Source organism: Anopheles coluzzii, chromosome X (assembly GCF_943734685.1).
Source record: "Anopheles coluzzii chromosome X, AcolN3, whole genome shotgun sequence".
Taxonomy (NCBI): Eukaryota; Metazoa; Arthropoda; class Insecta; order Diptera; family Culicidae; genus Anopheles; species Anopheles coluzzii.
This window is the reverse complement of record NC_064669.1, coordinates 3,937,534-3,953,400: the sequence shown is the minus strand read 5'-3', so window position 1 is coordinate 3,953,400 and position 15,867 is coordinate 3,937,534. Positions and strand designations below refer to the sequence as shown.

General features: G+C 46.2%; 1 protein-coding gene across 3 annotated transcripts in view; it reads right to left on the bottom strand.

Annotated features, from left to right (window-relative positions):
• Positions 1-15,074, bottom strand: part of LOC120950273 (irregular chiasm C-roughest protein-like) — a 72,926-nt gene extending 57,852 nt beyond the window's left edge. Inside the window, exons 1-2 of one of the 3 annotated variants that reach the window (XM_040368184.2) lie at positions 14,678-15,074; positions 10,902-12,333 (exon numbers count right to left, since the gene is read on the bottom strand). The gene's annotated coding sequence lies outside the window, so the exon portion shown is untranslated. The remainder of the gene's footprint in view (positions 1-10,901; positions 12,334-14,677) is intronic. The other 2 variants (XM_040368193.2, XM_040368201.2) reach the window with 2 other exon arrangements.
• Positions 15,075-15,867: the final 793 nt, after the last annotated feature.

Below are 15,867 nucleotides of genomic sequence, written 5' to 3'. Positions count from 1 at the left end.
GTATGGTGTGGAAGGGCTTTGAACAACAACAACAACAACAAAAAAAGAAGGTTCTGCTTGTTTCGGGCTCACCGGTGCCTTCAAAAGCAGATTAGTAATGGAGCAGTAGTGACAACAACCTGACCAGCATACATCTACACACCCACACACACACACACACATGCACAAAAACGCTCGCATCGGAAAGTTCTCACAGCAAATTGTTATGATGCGACGCATTTCTACTCAAAATACTTGCCAATGATTTTGACGCAAAAATGATTTCGACAAACGAGACGTTGGGTGTTGTTTTTTTTTTTGTTTGTTTTGTTTTTGAACGAGTCTTTCAGTTCTAGGTTCGTTCCATGGCGATCAAAGTTTGAGAGAATTCAAACGAATTAAGACAGCAGCCATTTCAAACAAACTGTGCTGTACAATGAGACATTTTTTTTTCGATCAATTTGAACCGTTTTTTGGTCGCCATTTTGTAGAACCTTGAGCAAACTGTGCAAGATATGCATCTGTAAGTGAACTGTTGCCAGCAGATTGCAATTCCAATATCTTATTACAGTACCAGTCTTGCAGGCGAAGATTTCACCAAAATACTGGCAGGACTTAGGAAATTGGAGCAATAACTTTCCTACTTGCTTTTTTTTGCAGTTTGAAATAACTTAACAGGTTTACCGTGAAAAAAACCTCATATCAGATAATTGAAAGCGTTGCTGTTTACATCTTCTTGTCCTTCGTTTGCGTTTCATTTCGTTCTGCAAAGTCCACACCACCTGCAAACCATCTCTTGAGGCCAGTTTGAACTGACCTCTCTATTTCCCGCACGGGTTTTCCGTTCCGATCTCTTCGACCTTTTTTTTTTGCCACATGTGCCCTTCCTTTGCAGGTGCATCGCCGTGAAAGACGGAAATTGCTTCAACCGCCCCCCATTTACCGAACACCTTTGACCTTTAGTGTGCATGTGAGCACGTCGAGAGAGAGAGAGAGAAAAAAAAACCAACACCAACCTTAGTACTCAATCGCTCCCCGATCCAGTCCCGGGGCGCACAAATGGGAGCCGGGGAGAAAAAAAAATCCCTCCTCTGGGAATGGACGGGAAAATTGATTCCAACCGATACCGGGTATCGAGTAGATGACCACGGTCGTTATTTTCGGTGCCACCTGGAAGGCAAATTGTCGCGCAAGCTCTTCCGTAGTCCACTACACGCTGCCCGACAGTTCCAGTGCGCATCAGGTGCGAAGCCGGATCGGCCTGAACAGAAATGCTTTCGCACGCACTCACTTGCTCTCTCTCTCTCTCTCTCTCTTTCTCTCTGTCAAACACAGAGTTAAAAGGAAGGAAAAAAAAACCCGTAGCAAGAGCTCAAAATGTAAGCTACTGTTGCATGACGGCGAGGATTGGCACGCTCGTATCATTTCCATGGAGGCGCATGGTGGCGCGTAAAAAAAATGGCGCTTCATAAAAATCAAAAATAACCTCGCGACCCACCATCATCCCATTGCATGGCCGGGCTACAGTTGTGGCGTGTATGCGACGATGGCCTGCCCGCCAGTACCGTATTTGGGAGGGGGGAGGTGGGAAAAATGAAAAATTTGCTCTCCGAGAATTTATCAATGGGATTTCGGGGAAGGTTTTTTATTATTATTATTATTGCTATTTTTATTGCTGCTGCTGTTGGTAGGCTCACAGAACACGCGCACAAAAGGTTCATTGAAGTGCGTATTTGGGTGAGCTGTGTTTATCATGTTTTGGCTTTTCCGCACTGCAAGGACGGAGCAGCACGAGAAGAATTAAAACCCAATGAATAGTCCCATTGATTGTGTTATAAAAATGGCAACAAAAAAAATGGAAAAGATAATAAAAGAAAACAACAATCCAGGTGGGAAGCAGGGCCCAAACAATGAGTACCTTTTGCGGCTAACGTTGATGGGATAGCATGTCCTTATCCGTTCTCCATGAATCTTTAAATTTGACCAACATTATCTGCTGCTCAGCTCAATATCGAGACCTTGGGAAGCCATCTTCTTGCTGGTTTCCTATTTTCTTGCTCTAAAAATAAGAAACGTGGCGCATTATTCTATTTCACTCTTTCCCTATCTCTCTCTCTCTGTCTGTCTCTCCGTATCTCAGTTTCGCTTTTCTTCTCAGTGTAAAATTCTTTCCACGTTGTTTGCTCATTTCCAATTTTAGAATCAAAAAATGGCTCCAAAAATGACAGGCCTGGAGGTTGCCAAATTAAAACAAAAAAAAACATATAAAATTAAAAACAGAATAGGAAAATGAGAGATAGCACTGGAAGCAACGACAGTCCCGATACAACGCTAAAACGGGGCAGCCTCTTGGCCAGGCGGAACAAATCACTTTCCAAGCGCCACAGTGAAAAGAAATTTATAATTAATAATTAAAAATGGAAATTAATAGCTAGCTCAGAGTACTTTTCTCCCTCCTCTTTCTTTTACCACTCCCCCTTCCCCCCCCCCCCCACCCCCTGCCCTTTACGCCTCCTCCTTACGTTTGCTTGAGTTCACTTTCACAGCATGCTGCTGTGTGAGTGAAAAGTGAACGTGTCAATACTGCTTCCGGAAAGGTTTTTTTTTGTGTATGTTGCTTCTTTGTTGCTCTTCTGGTTGCTCTCTTCCCAATCTCTTCACATCCTCCCACTCGGTGTCACATTTCCTTGACACAGCTAATGCTATCGAGCAGTAGCGGAAGTGCAAAAAAAAAAAAAAACAAAACAAAAAAAAGAAAACAGCAGAACAGACCAAACGCTGCCGATAAAAATGGCTGCCGACTACCACTGCCATCGGCCGACTCGGGGGCCGTTATTAATCGCGAATAGCTGCCCTCGATGCAGAAATTAAATTATCGTAACCGAGCGGATGGCGGGGAGGGGGGGGGAGCTCGAGCAGTGCGGCACAGCACCCCGCCTTTCTACCCTTGTCTTTTGGGTGAAGTTTTTAGTAAAGTTTGTCAGCGCACCCTCCCACCACGCACCACTCTGGTTCGCCATCAATATTTTGTACACTTCCCCCTCCCCTCCCCCCCCCCTCATGAAAAGCATCGCCCAATCATGTCTTCATTGCTGTGCCGCCCTGGCCCGAAACGTCCAGCATTGGCTGCCGAGACGAGACGTTCGATTTTGTGCGTGCTTTTCTTTTTTTTTTCGTGCAGTATTTTGATAAATATAAACAAGAAAGTGCCTCCCATCTCCTGTTCGCTCCCTCCTCCAAACGGCGTGCGCCATGGGGCGGCCAGTAATGATGGAAAAGAGATTCAATTATCTAAAACACGGGAAGCTCTCATCGCGGTGCGGGCGCGCACCAAAATTTTTTGCCAAACAGTGTGGCGCTCGCGCGCTCGTATCGGTTCCATTAGCCGGGTGCTCGCGGTGGCTGGATGGCTTTATGCCCATAAAACACCACCCCAAGCGGCCCCCAGTTCCCCCATTTTCAGCTCACATGCTAATCCGCGGAGCTGCAAACAGAACGTCTCAGCGGCGGAAGAGGGGAAGCGCCAAAGCGAAATGTTAAAAATCCGGTGGAAAAGGCAAAAAAGCAAAAAAAAAACCAACGGCGGGGACAGGGGAAAATTCAGCAAAGTTCGGTGACGGAACGAGCTGCGGCGAGTGTTTATCGATGAGGAAAATAATCCCGGGTGCCCTTGTTGTCACTTCGCCCCTTTTGTTGCTACCGCAAAGAGTGCCTCGTGGTTCCCTTCCCCGATTTTTCACTCCCCGATGGAGATGGAAAATTTAACACCACATTTTTGTATGTTGGGCTCTTGGGCATCCATTTTTCTACCCATCATAATGCTCAGAAGATAATACAAAACAAAAAAAAAAAACAACAAACCATCCCACGAGCAGCAGAGCAGACAATTCATTCCCTTCCGGGGGAAAAAAAAGGGTGCGAACGAAATGCATCACCTTCGTCATCCGCTGCCATTTACACAATGCCATCGTGCGGGGGCGAAGTGGGATGTGAAAAATAGTCAATCACTTTGTGTGAGTGTGTGTGTGTGTGTGTGTGTGTGTGTGTGTGTGTGTGTGTGTGTGTGAAAGAAGCATAAATAGGCAGCTGCAGCTGCACCAAGCAACGGCAGCCGCAGCAGCAACCAAAAGAAAACCTCTATTTGTTACTAGCAACGAGGGGTGCGCGCGCGCAGCGAGAGAGGCAGCTACATATTTCAAAGCGAATGGCAGGAGCGATCGGGTGACGCCTGTGCATCACGGGATGCATTTTAATAATCGACAGCAACTGCTTCCCGCTTGCCATGGTTAGTGACTTGCACTTGGTGGAGGTTTTTTTTCCCTCCTCCTCCCAAGCGGGAAGCTGTTAAGCAGCGCGTAAACATAAGTACCGATAAGTTGGATGGCAATAAATTAATCTTCATAAGAGCAATGAAGGTGAAGTGCACACCGTGCAGGGGTGTTTTGATTTTTTTTTCTTTCCCACTTTCCTACTTTGCTCTTCCAAGAACAGCGCCAAGAAATGTCGTCCCCATCGATGGTAAGGATCGGTTTAAATGAGTGCGTATGTGTGTGTGTGTGTCTTTTTCTTAAATTTCCTGGCTTTTGAGAAGGGGTTCGAAAAAAAAACACAATGTGCTCGCGCCTCGCAGCACGATGAAGCACGTCAACGAGTAGGCAATATGAATCAGTTTAATTTAGATGCTGGTTAAGGTTCGTCGTCTAATTCCCCTCGGTTTGTTCGCTGTAAAATGTGAAATTTGAGGAATAATGATGGGTGAGGAATGAATCGAGATTCGTCTAAAAGAGTCAAAAGGAATTAAATTAGCTTGATTCAAGCTGATCGATGAAAAGTCAACATGCTGCTGCTTCGATTCCTAGTATAAAGACCGACCACTCGACGATAGTTCAATTAATTGTTTTATGAGGAATTTCCATTTGATATTAGCTAAATGCTTAACGTTTCCATATGGTGTTTGGATGAAGTGTACAGCATTAAAATGTCTTCTATTTCTAGGAAACGTTTGACCTATACCGATCAATCCACACTTTGGTCCTTCGAGCCGGATTTTAATGCATTTAGCTACTTACACTAATCAACTGTCATTCTAAAAACTCTGTCTGTAAACTGCTAAAATCAGATTACAAATTGTGCTTTGTGAATGGAAACAAAAAAACCGGTTCAGAAAGAGCCTGTTTTGCAGTAGAGCAGATTTTCTCTTTTTAGTCCTTCGAACCGGATATTGATGAACCAAAACCGTTCGCAAACCTGATTTAAGCCCGCAATATTCTCAATAGCGTTTTACATTATGAGGCAAAACTTCAACGATTAAATTTCAAACTTGAGTTATCCCCCCTTCCTCTGCACCCCCTTCCTCCTATTTCTTCCCCTCGCTCTATTTAAAACCTTTTTGGAGGCCACTTTAAAAGCCACACACACGCGCACACAAATGCCGCACAAATGGCGCAGTTACTTTAGGATGCACTTGCTGTTACCGCTTTTTTTCCCGCCAGCGGCGTAGAAAAGCGCAGACATTAAATTAAAAATATCACACCCCATATCGCTCCATCGCCAGCGTGCCTTAATCCCCCTAGATCGACTGCGCGCGCCGCCCCGAAAACCCCGCTAAATTGGAAATAACTCTTTCCGCCCAGCTCCTGCCTAATCCTGCCGATCGTGCACCGGAGCACGTCCCGGCGAATGCGCTTGCCTAACCGTGAAGATTAACACTCGCCTTGCACGACGATTGGCGTTGGCTTTCCAAATGCCATCCTCGTTTGGCATTTGCACCGTCCGTTGCATGCTGCGATGCGAACACCCGATCGAACCCGGTCGGTGGTAATGGGCCGCTCGCCGTAAAAGAACATTTACTGCAACGCACCGCTAGAACAGCCCGCTCAAAAAAAAAAACAAAGGGCAATTTATAGGGCCCCGTCCTAAAACCGCACGCCAAGCGCGTCGCCATCGCTGGGGCAATGGAAACATAAATAAAACGGACGGCGCGGACGGTAGCGAACGAGACCTCGCCCTACCGGCTCACCCAAGCCGGGCAGCGGCAATTTAACAACGAAATTATGATTTTGCCACCAGCAATAGGGGCTCACGCACTTCGTAGCGTGCGCGTCCTAATTCGACGGCCAATCGCATCTTCATCTTGCAAACCAAACCTTCCTCGTTTCACTGTATCATTAGCGTTTTTTTTTACTGGCTGTAGTTTGCTTTCAGGCGGCTCGAAAATTATGTTCACTTTTCCAATCAAGCAAGCGGATAACCGCAAACTGAAGCCTCGGCAAAGGGAAAATGGGTACACAGTCCGCCCCCTCTTCCCTTTTCAGTTTCGATCGTGCGCGAAGGAATTGGGAAATGGAATGTTAAAAACTCGGGAAGGAGGGAATTTTCCCCGGGAGTGTGTTAGCAATTAACGGGAAATATGAAAATGGTAACCATTTGCTGGCGGCGTGCGCGCTCGATGGAGGGAGGGTGGGTGTTTTTTTTTATTGTGATGTTTTCTTCACGCGCACATTTTCACGCATGGTTGACGGAGTCGTTTGGTCGTTTGCCTGGCATGGGCTGCTTCTTGGTTGGTTACGTCGCTGGTCTTCATTCGCTTTCCTTTGTGCCGTGGAGGTATTAAGCAATTGACAGCTCGTAATGTGTCAAACAATTTTTGGAACGCGCGCTACGTGTGGAAGTGGGGGATGTGGGGGAAGCTTGCCGCATCGTAAGCTAATGTGTTGTAACCAGGTTGCTTTCTATGGGAAAGTGGAGGAATTAAGTATGCGCGAGCACGTGACTGTTGCATTTACAGAGTTTTTTTAGAGTTAATAAAAATGGTCAAACATCACAAAGTAAAACGTCATTTACATGTAATTTGTCTGCAAAAAAATGACAGAAAAAGATGACTTACTATTATCATTTCTTTTTTTTCCATTTTGTAAAGAAGTTTTCTCTCTTCTTCTTCTTCTTCTTCTTCTTCTTCTTCTTCTTCTTCTTCTTCTTCTTCTTCTTTTTCCTTTTCTGATTCTTCTCCTTCTTCCTCTTCCTTTTGCTTTTCTTCTTCTTCTTCCTCTTCTTCTTCTTCTTCTTCTTTTTCCTTTTCTTATTCTTCTCCTTCTTCCTCTTCCTTTTGCTTTTCTTCTTCTTCTTCTTCTTCTTCTTCTTCTTCTTCTTCTTCTTCTTCTTCTTCTTCTTCTTCTTCTTCTTCTTCTTCTTCTTCTTCTTCTTCTTCTTCTTCTTCTTCTTCTTCTTCTTCTTCTTCTTCTTCTTCTTCTTCTTCTTCTTCCCTTTCTTATTATTCTTCTTTTTCTTCTTCTTCTTTTTCCCTTTCTTATTATTATTCTTCTTTTTCTTTTCTTTTTCTTCTTCTTATTCTTCTTCTTCTTCTTCTTTTTCTTCTTCTTCTTCTTCTTCTCTTTCACATAGCTGGTCCGAATCAAATTTCTAATGTGGTGTTATACAAAAAAAAAAACGAGAAACACAAATCCGTCATCCACATCACCATTTTTCCTTCCCGTTCCACATTATTTGATATCGTTCCCATCGCAACGCCGATCCGAACCGTGAGAAATCTACCCTTTCGCGCGTGTGTGTCGGAGTGGTTTGATGAAATCGTTACAAATTTGTACACCGCCAGCCACTCAAACACTCGACAAATCGCTCGTCGCAGTCAATAAAGAAGCGTACGAAGCGCGTTCCGGCGGCGTGACGAAACGGGCCCGCGGAACGGATCGTACGGATTTTCAGTCGTTTGCCGCCGGTTTTTAACAGCGATCTGCTGCAGCAGAGCGGAGCACTGCTGGTAAAACAGTAATCGAAATATTACCATGACCCCCCCCCCTCCCCGGGCCTACCTTTCCCGGCTTTCCCGGCCTTAATTGCATCTCCCATCGCAGTGGGCGCATCGCATTTCTAATCGTTAGCGTCGTTTGGGTGTTAAAAAATGGCCCTCCGCACGCCATACGCGCACGTTTGCCCCAAGATGCTTCAGATGGTGATGGATTAAACGAGATCTTTGTGGGTTAGCTAATGCAGTCGTACAGATGTTAGCATTCAGCTGCACCACAATTGGAAGCAGCCAAAAAGAAACTTTATGTCTTACAGTTGTCAGCTAAACCCACCCTGCTGGCTAATAAAACGCTGCAAACGTCTTACGTCTCACGTCTTGTGACGTCTTAATAAGGCATTAAAAGGCACATAAAAGGCGCAAAATATTTCTAGACATTTAGCGGCATAGTAAAATTCACAGTAAAACAAGAATATCATCCTCCCAGAACCTTCAGCTTTTCTTGCTGACATTCGTTTCAAGAGAAGAGAAATTTTCCTACGAAAGCATATCTGGGGTTTTTTTTTTTTATTCGTGCCGAGATCCATTTCGTTTGCCATCCAGGGTCGGTCGGTACATCGTTATCAACTTTTAACCACCCACATGGCTTATGATATCTTATGAAAAAAAAAAAACACACACACACACAGACTGACGAGTCAACCCACTAGCCCAATATTGAACCCAAATGGGTACGGGCCTTGTTACGAGCTGATAAGCAAAAGTCAATGTCAAATTTCGTCCGCTCATTTGTTTGTTTGCTCGCTTCACACACACGTGCGTGTGTGTGAGAGAGTTCCTTGCTTGCATCTCACCTTTCGGCTTCCCTCTCCCCACAGCCGAGCAATGCTTCTGCGTGCCTCATCGCCGATCAGGTTCGGATATTTTGTTTTTATCTACCTTCCTGCTGCGCCTGCCACCCGCATACCGGGTTTTATTGCACCTTTGTTCTCGTGTCTTGCTTCCTTCTGGTTCGCGGCGTTCTTCTGTTTGGCTTTCTTCGAAATCACTTGCAGTATACGCGCAATGTTCCCGTGCATGTTAGAGGCTCTTTATGATCTTTATGTTTTGCCAATTTCTTGCTGCCTGCGTCCATGCCATCCTCGACTGCTTTGGCTTTCATTTTTCCGCGCCGGATGGGGCACCGAAAGAGGGGGAAAACAACCCCCGCGCGTAGCCTAAACGTGCCATCGCCTTTAAAAGGTTTGTTTCCGTTTTTTGTTTCTTGTTCGTTCGCGCAAGAAAGTTTTCTTTTCCCGCTGCTCTTACCAGTCGTTGTTTCATTAATATCTATTCCCGCACCTCCCCCTCCACCGGGCATCATTTGCATGCAAGCCATACGCGAATGGTTGGCGCCCTTCCCCTTGCACACAATTGCCAGTGTGCGTTGGGCAGGATATGGAAAAATCAAACGATGACATACGCAAACGCTCTCGCCCGCCCAAGCAAATTTGCCTCATATTCCGTTCCCTAGCTTACTCCCCGTGGGTGGAGGAGTTGTGCTTTGGATTGTGTGTGTGTGTGTTTGTGTATGCTTTTACTTGATGCCCCGCGTGTGGCGCATCGACTTTTGAGGTAAGGATTTTTTTGCTGCTTCGACTGAATTTTCACGAGGGCAGACGCTTAGAATGCTCAAGCGATTCAGCGCAAAGGTGTGTTCGGGTGGGTGTGTTTTTTCTTGTCGTTGTTTTTTTTGCTTCTTCTTTTGTTTTGCTTCTGTTTCTAGGGCACGTCCACACCACACGGTACCGCACGGTGGAAGGGGGACGGGGGAAAATGCCGGAGCGTTTGTTCCTATAAACACACACACACACACACACACCTTTAGTTGTAGAGCAGAAAAGGGGTCCGCGTGCACGGCAGGAGCATATATTAGCGCCCGGAATTATGCAAAGCAGATCAGCCTTTTTGACAGTTCATTTGTGCGGGCAGACAGTGTCAGTTCGTTGTGGTGGTTTAACGCTCGCTAAACGGTGCGCAGTATGCTTGAACTATATCATCGTTGAAATGTTTCGCTTTTGACACTAATACACTGAAGTGTGTGTAGCTGTAAGCATTGAGGAAACCTTTTTTTAAGTCTTTGGCAGACAAATCACTGTTCTCCTGTTGGTAAAGCGTTGAATTCAAAGATACGCTACGCGTCTACGACGATTTCCATATTTCGACCTAAATTGGAGCAATTCGAGCAGCTGCTCGAATCTCGTATTTTACCTTCAATCTACTTAGCTTGAGTTTAGCTATCGCATGAAGTATATAATGTTTTTCGAGCAACTCGAAAACTGCTCGAAAACTGCTCGAATGTAAGGATAGAGCTAGTTGAGCTGTGCATGTTCGCACCACTTTAGCGTCGCAAGACAGTGCCAGTCTAATCGCGTCGTAAAACTGGGTAAACCGAAACGTTAAAGACATCCTTACAGCGCCCATTTTTGGCTTCGCTTTATCTATCTGTCGGACATTCGTTCAGTAGCACTCCAGTTTGAGTGCACAATTTATACTCTTTAGCTTTAGCACGTTACTCGCTACCTCTCGCACGCTGTTTCCAAACCTCCCCCCTCCCCCTCCCACCTCGTACCGTGCCCAAATTGACCTGAATTCCCGATCTGCTGACACCCGCCGATGGGTTGCTCGTTGTTCGCCGCACCGTGTTGGGAACATTGACGAGGCGAAAGATTGATGCTCCCCCGAGGAAAGAAGGATACGTGACTCCACTCGTTTGCCTCGTGTTTACCACGCCTCCCCCACCCCCCCCGCGCACAGTGCGCCCAAACAAATGGGATCCTTAAGGACACCATCAGCACGATTCCACCTCCCCTCCGAAAAAAAAGGGTCACCTTGCCCCTCCACAGCGGTGGGTAAATAAAACTGACGCTTCCTTACTGCTGGCACGGCGAGGGGCGTTGAGGGGGGGGGGGACCCGCACACGTTCGCTGTAAGTCAATAAATCGATCCAATTTCCACCTCAAAATGTTGGTGCGCCATTGCGATTGCATTCCATCGCGCTCACCAGCCCCATTCGCGCAACCATTCGCATCAGTCATTCTCAAAAAAAAAAAACCTTCCCGAATTGTACCAAGTAAAAAGAGACCAAAAAAACAAAAGAAAAGCTTCACCCGAAACTTACCTTGAATTGTTTCCGAATCCGCGCTGTTCCTCCTGTTTGTGCGCGCTTGTCACAGGATGGCAGGACACTCTTCCGCCCCGACGCCGCTCTCGGCTCAACCACTCACAGACGCCCGCCCACCCAACACGCACAAACACACACACACAGACACACACACGGCACGGTTCGCTTTTGACGCGCGCGTGTTGATTCGATTTCGTGCACACGGTGGCTTCCTTCTGCGTCCCCGCTTCTGTCGCTGGAGCCACACGTCCTATTTACTTGCCCGTCTCGCACCGTAAGCTGATCGGGCAGGAGCGCATCAAGAGTTGAAATCCAATTATGCTACTATCTGACCAGCCGAGCGCTGGCTTGATTTCGCGTCGCTAGAGCAGCGTCAAATTTTACACCGCGACCAGGAGCTGTTTTTCCATCATTTTCTTTTGCCTGCTTCTCCACCGTTGGCGCTACCGCCGCGCGCGCTCCGTGTGAAGGCGGTGCGCACTTTTTCAAACGGAATTAAAACGTTACACGAAAAAAAAAAAACGAAAAACAAACTAAAGCCGACCGGCCCAGCTTGATCACATTGCCTGGATAGGGTGGGATGGGAGCAGCGAGATGTAAACGATTAGCGAGCGGAAAGAGCAGCTACGCAGCGAGAAAGGACACCCCCGCCCGGAAAGGTGTTGCACTTGTGGGGTCGGGTGGATTTGGGCCTTTTTGTTGTTGTTGGTTTGCCGTTTGCGTTTCACAATTTGAATGCTCTTCCTTCTATGGCTATCACTGTGGCGAATGACACTGTGCTGAATTTATTGCAATGCGGACAATTAATTTGGCGCGGTCCAGGCAAGTTTGGTTGATTGTTGCTGCTGTCGCCTCGTCTCCCTCCTCCACGCGCAACCACTCGGCGTCCGTGCGTTTGTGGTTTCGCTTGCGGGCAAAAGCAATACGCTCACTGGTGTTTTGATGTGGGGAAATGGCGCTTCCCGCACGCACTTTTGCACTGCAAAAAACTAAAAAAAAAAAACCCTTCACTCGTTCACACTGTTCACGCAGTTTCACGCACCCGGGATCAAACAATTTTCGGGGTTTTCGCTGCCCCGAAGCAATTCAGGAGTGCGCGACTTTTTTTCTTAAATGATTTTTTTTTATTATTATTATTATTTTGCTACGCACTATTTTTTCACTCTCGTGCACGCACTTTTCCTACTCGCTTAAGCACCACTTAGCTTTGATGATGTTCGGCGCATCGGCTTAAAATAACTCACTACACTTTTTCCTTGCTTGCCGCTTGTGCTGTTGTGGTGGAGCTGAACGGCAAAAAAACACTCACACACAAAAAAAAAAAAACAATTCGTCGTATTCCACCAAACACCGTTAAAAATGCAAACGAAGAGCCACACGCGCACCACGAATGTCAAGGAAAACTGTTTTCTTTTCTCTGTTCTCTATGCTGTGAAGCGAAAAACAAGAATAATACGATGAAGAAGGTGTAGAACATTGCGACGGTGACAAATAGAAGAAGAAGGAAAAAAACGATATACGACAGGGAAAACACACACACATTTTCTTGCCCTGTCTGCTGCCCTGTAGGAAGTGAAATGAACTCTTAAAGCAAAAAAAAAGAAAGAAAGAAATGCCGGCCACTACCATTACTACTAACAAAAAAAAACCCCTCTCACACCCTCCTCGTGCTGGGTGTGGGTGGATTTAAAAAAAAAATATTAGAAACTCGTGAAGGCGTTTACGCGCGCGCGCTTGCACTTAGCCCCCCCCCCCCCCCCACGGAACGGTTTTGCGCGATTTTAGAAATATTTTCTAGCCGCGGAGTTGCGTGGGTTGCGCCGTTCGGGTTTGGTGTTTGCTGTCCCGATTTGTCGTCCAAGCTACTGGCAAGTCCCATTTCGTTTGGCTCCTTGCCTTCCTGCCGAGCACTTCCAGAGCTCCATAATTAGGCTGCTGTGCCGTGACGATTGCTTTCCGTGCTGCAAATTGGGGCCACCAATAAGGTTGAGACTGTAAACATTGTGAGTTGCATTTGAGCCGTCCAAAGGGACACTGGTGGCAGGTTCCAGCTCGCTGCAGACGAGCTATAAAGCAAAAAACACAGCTCGGAACGAGAAGTAAAAAAGCAAATGGAGCAAATTTTAGTTTCCATGCCAGCGCTATTTGTGCGTGAAGAGAACGACAACAACAAAAAGTGGTCCAAACGAGCCATCAAAATACAAATAAATGTATGCTCGATTCGTGACACTTTTTCTTTCCACCCGCAAACAAAAAAAGGGGGGGGGGGGGGAAATAATGGAGCCACAAACCAAAACAGTGTCACACCACTCACAGAGACACAAGTTTGGCTCCACGTGCTGTTGGGCTACTGCAATGTGTTTGAGGTTTTAAAGCGTGTGTTCCCCTTTTTACAGGAGCACAGGGTTTCGTCGTTTGTCACATTTTTGGCGACGTGAACGCAAAACAAATAAAAAAATTTCGTAAAAAAAAAAAAATACAAAAATTTCAGCCAGAGCCAGTCGATGTTTTGGCGATCGCCCGAAAGCGTTCCCCCTTGCATAATTGCACATTTTCAGCAACTAAAGTTGAAAAATTAATTGTTTTTTTTTTTTTTTAATTTAATGTTGCATTAAAAAACGTCACTTTGCTATTAAAATTTGCTGTAAAAAATTCTAAAAACTTATTTTTGAAGGGTAAAAACAAAGGCGCATACAGCCCTTCCCCTCCCACGGGAGATAGTAGCGCAAGGACACAAAGGACACACTGGGGGGAGCGCGAGCCACAAAGCCACAAACGCCGCGACACACACACACACACACACACACATGGCTTCACGCTACAGCCAGGGAACGGAGGCGAGTGTTGACGCGCTGGGGGAGGAGGGCGACGAGGTGCGCCTTTTGATAGTAGTGGATCCGTGGCCGGAGCAGGACATTTTTGATAGCAGAAGTAAGAGGAGCGATTCTAAAAACGTGGCCGCTGTTTCGATTACGTTTCGTGCAGTCTGCAACTGCAACTGCACAGAACGCTAAAACACAAACAGCACTTCGAACGGGTACGTTTCCTCAACGCTTCACCAGTGCATTTGCTCAGTTTCTTTCGTTGTGTCTGCTTGTGCTGCTTTTTGTTTGTGAGCAAGAACCTTGTGTTTGTGGTAAAAACGAACTGCACTGCACAGCGATTTGCATTTTTTTTTTTGTTTCACTGTTGCACTTTCCACGTGCGTAGTTTACACTCTTGTCGACAAAACAAAAAAAAAGGACCGCACCAACACCCACACTCAGACACCAGCTCGAAACACGTGCGCAAGATTATGTTGGCCAGTTTCTTTGGCGCGTTGGCGCGCCACTTCCGGTAGTAAACGATTTATTCAATATTTTCTGTTTGTTTTATCATTTGCACGTTTGATGCATTGACATTGCATGCATTACTTTTTTAATTCACTCTGAACTGCACGGCTTAGAAACACACCAGCACGCACCAGCTTTGCCGGTTTTTGTTTTGTTTTAAATTTTATTCTGGCAAATCAAAACACTGCACTGCGGGCAAACGGTGAGTTGTCTTGGGGGTAGAATTCTAACAGCAAAACTCACACCGTTTTGTTTTGCTTTGTTTGTTTTGGTTTGTTTGCCTCGTTTGGCTGTTCCACGATGCCGAACGGATGCACTGCGCGCTTTCGAGCGATACAATTCGTTCGGTAGGACGAGCGGCACACACGCTGGAAAGGACCAAATAATCCCCGCTGACGCACGCACACACACACACACACGCGTACACAAATTGATACACACCTTCCACACAGCGGAGAGAGAGCAAACGCCACGACAGTTTCGTGCTGACTGAGCTGCGTTCCGGGCTACCCACTGCGACAAACCCACCATTTACTCACACACAAGCAGCGCGTTCGGCGGCCACCCCGTACACACGGTGCGGCAGTAAGCGCGTGTGTACAACGCGTGAGGGCTTTCTTGTTTCATCGGTGTTGAAGCAAGCGCAAGCGTGTGTGCGAGCGAGCGGTCGTGTCGGTGCCGGGCGACCGGGAGGGCCAGTTCGTTCTGTTGCGTATACACCGAAGCGCTGCGGCGACGCGCGTGAGCGAACCAAAGCCGAAAGCCGAACCCCGTTCGAAGGGCCCGAAACCCGAACGCCCGAGAGCCGAAGCTGAACATGCTGCCCTTTCGCACGCCGCCACCGCCGGCCGTCCGGCCGACCGCGCCAAGGGCCGACGGTGCTTTGTGCCGCAACAACACCACGCGTCCCGAACTGTGCGCCGGTGATGGCGGCGGGTGGACAAATTTTGCTTGAAACGATATGGGCAATACTATGCAAAAGTATTGTTCTATGAAATAGGAAAATGGGAAATGAATAGACAGAGAAATAAGGAAAGAGAGTGAGAGAGATAGAAAGAGAAAGAGAGATAGAAAGAGAAAGAGAGAGAGAGAGAGAAAGAGAGAGAGATAGAAAGAGAAAGAGAGAGAGAGATAGATAGAGAGAGGAAAAGAAAAAGTGATGATGAAAGAAAAACAAGTTGATAGAAAAAATAACTTCCAAACTGTAAAACATGATCGCTTAACATCATACAAACTGCAACAAACAAATAGAAAACACTTACAATTACTAAAAACATAAATTTGGCAGACATGTGACAAACGGTACATAACATTTCATCAATAAAAAGAAACAACACAGAAGTATAAAAACAGAGAAAGGAAAAAAGAGTTACAGAAAAAGGAAAAGGAAAAGGAAAAGACTAAAGGTAATAATAAATAAAAGATATTTCAATAATAAGGAGAGATATTTTAAGAGAAAATGAATGAAAAGTACATTGCAAGTAGAGCCTCTCTCTCTCTCAATTGATCACAGAAGAGATGCAAGTTTTGAACAAACTTCACAAAACCAGATTCGATCTCTTTCCTTGCGTTGTACATGACCAACCACTTACGCTATGCACTATACGGTCACCTTACGCGTTTGATGCATA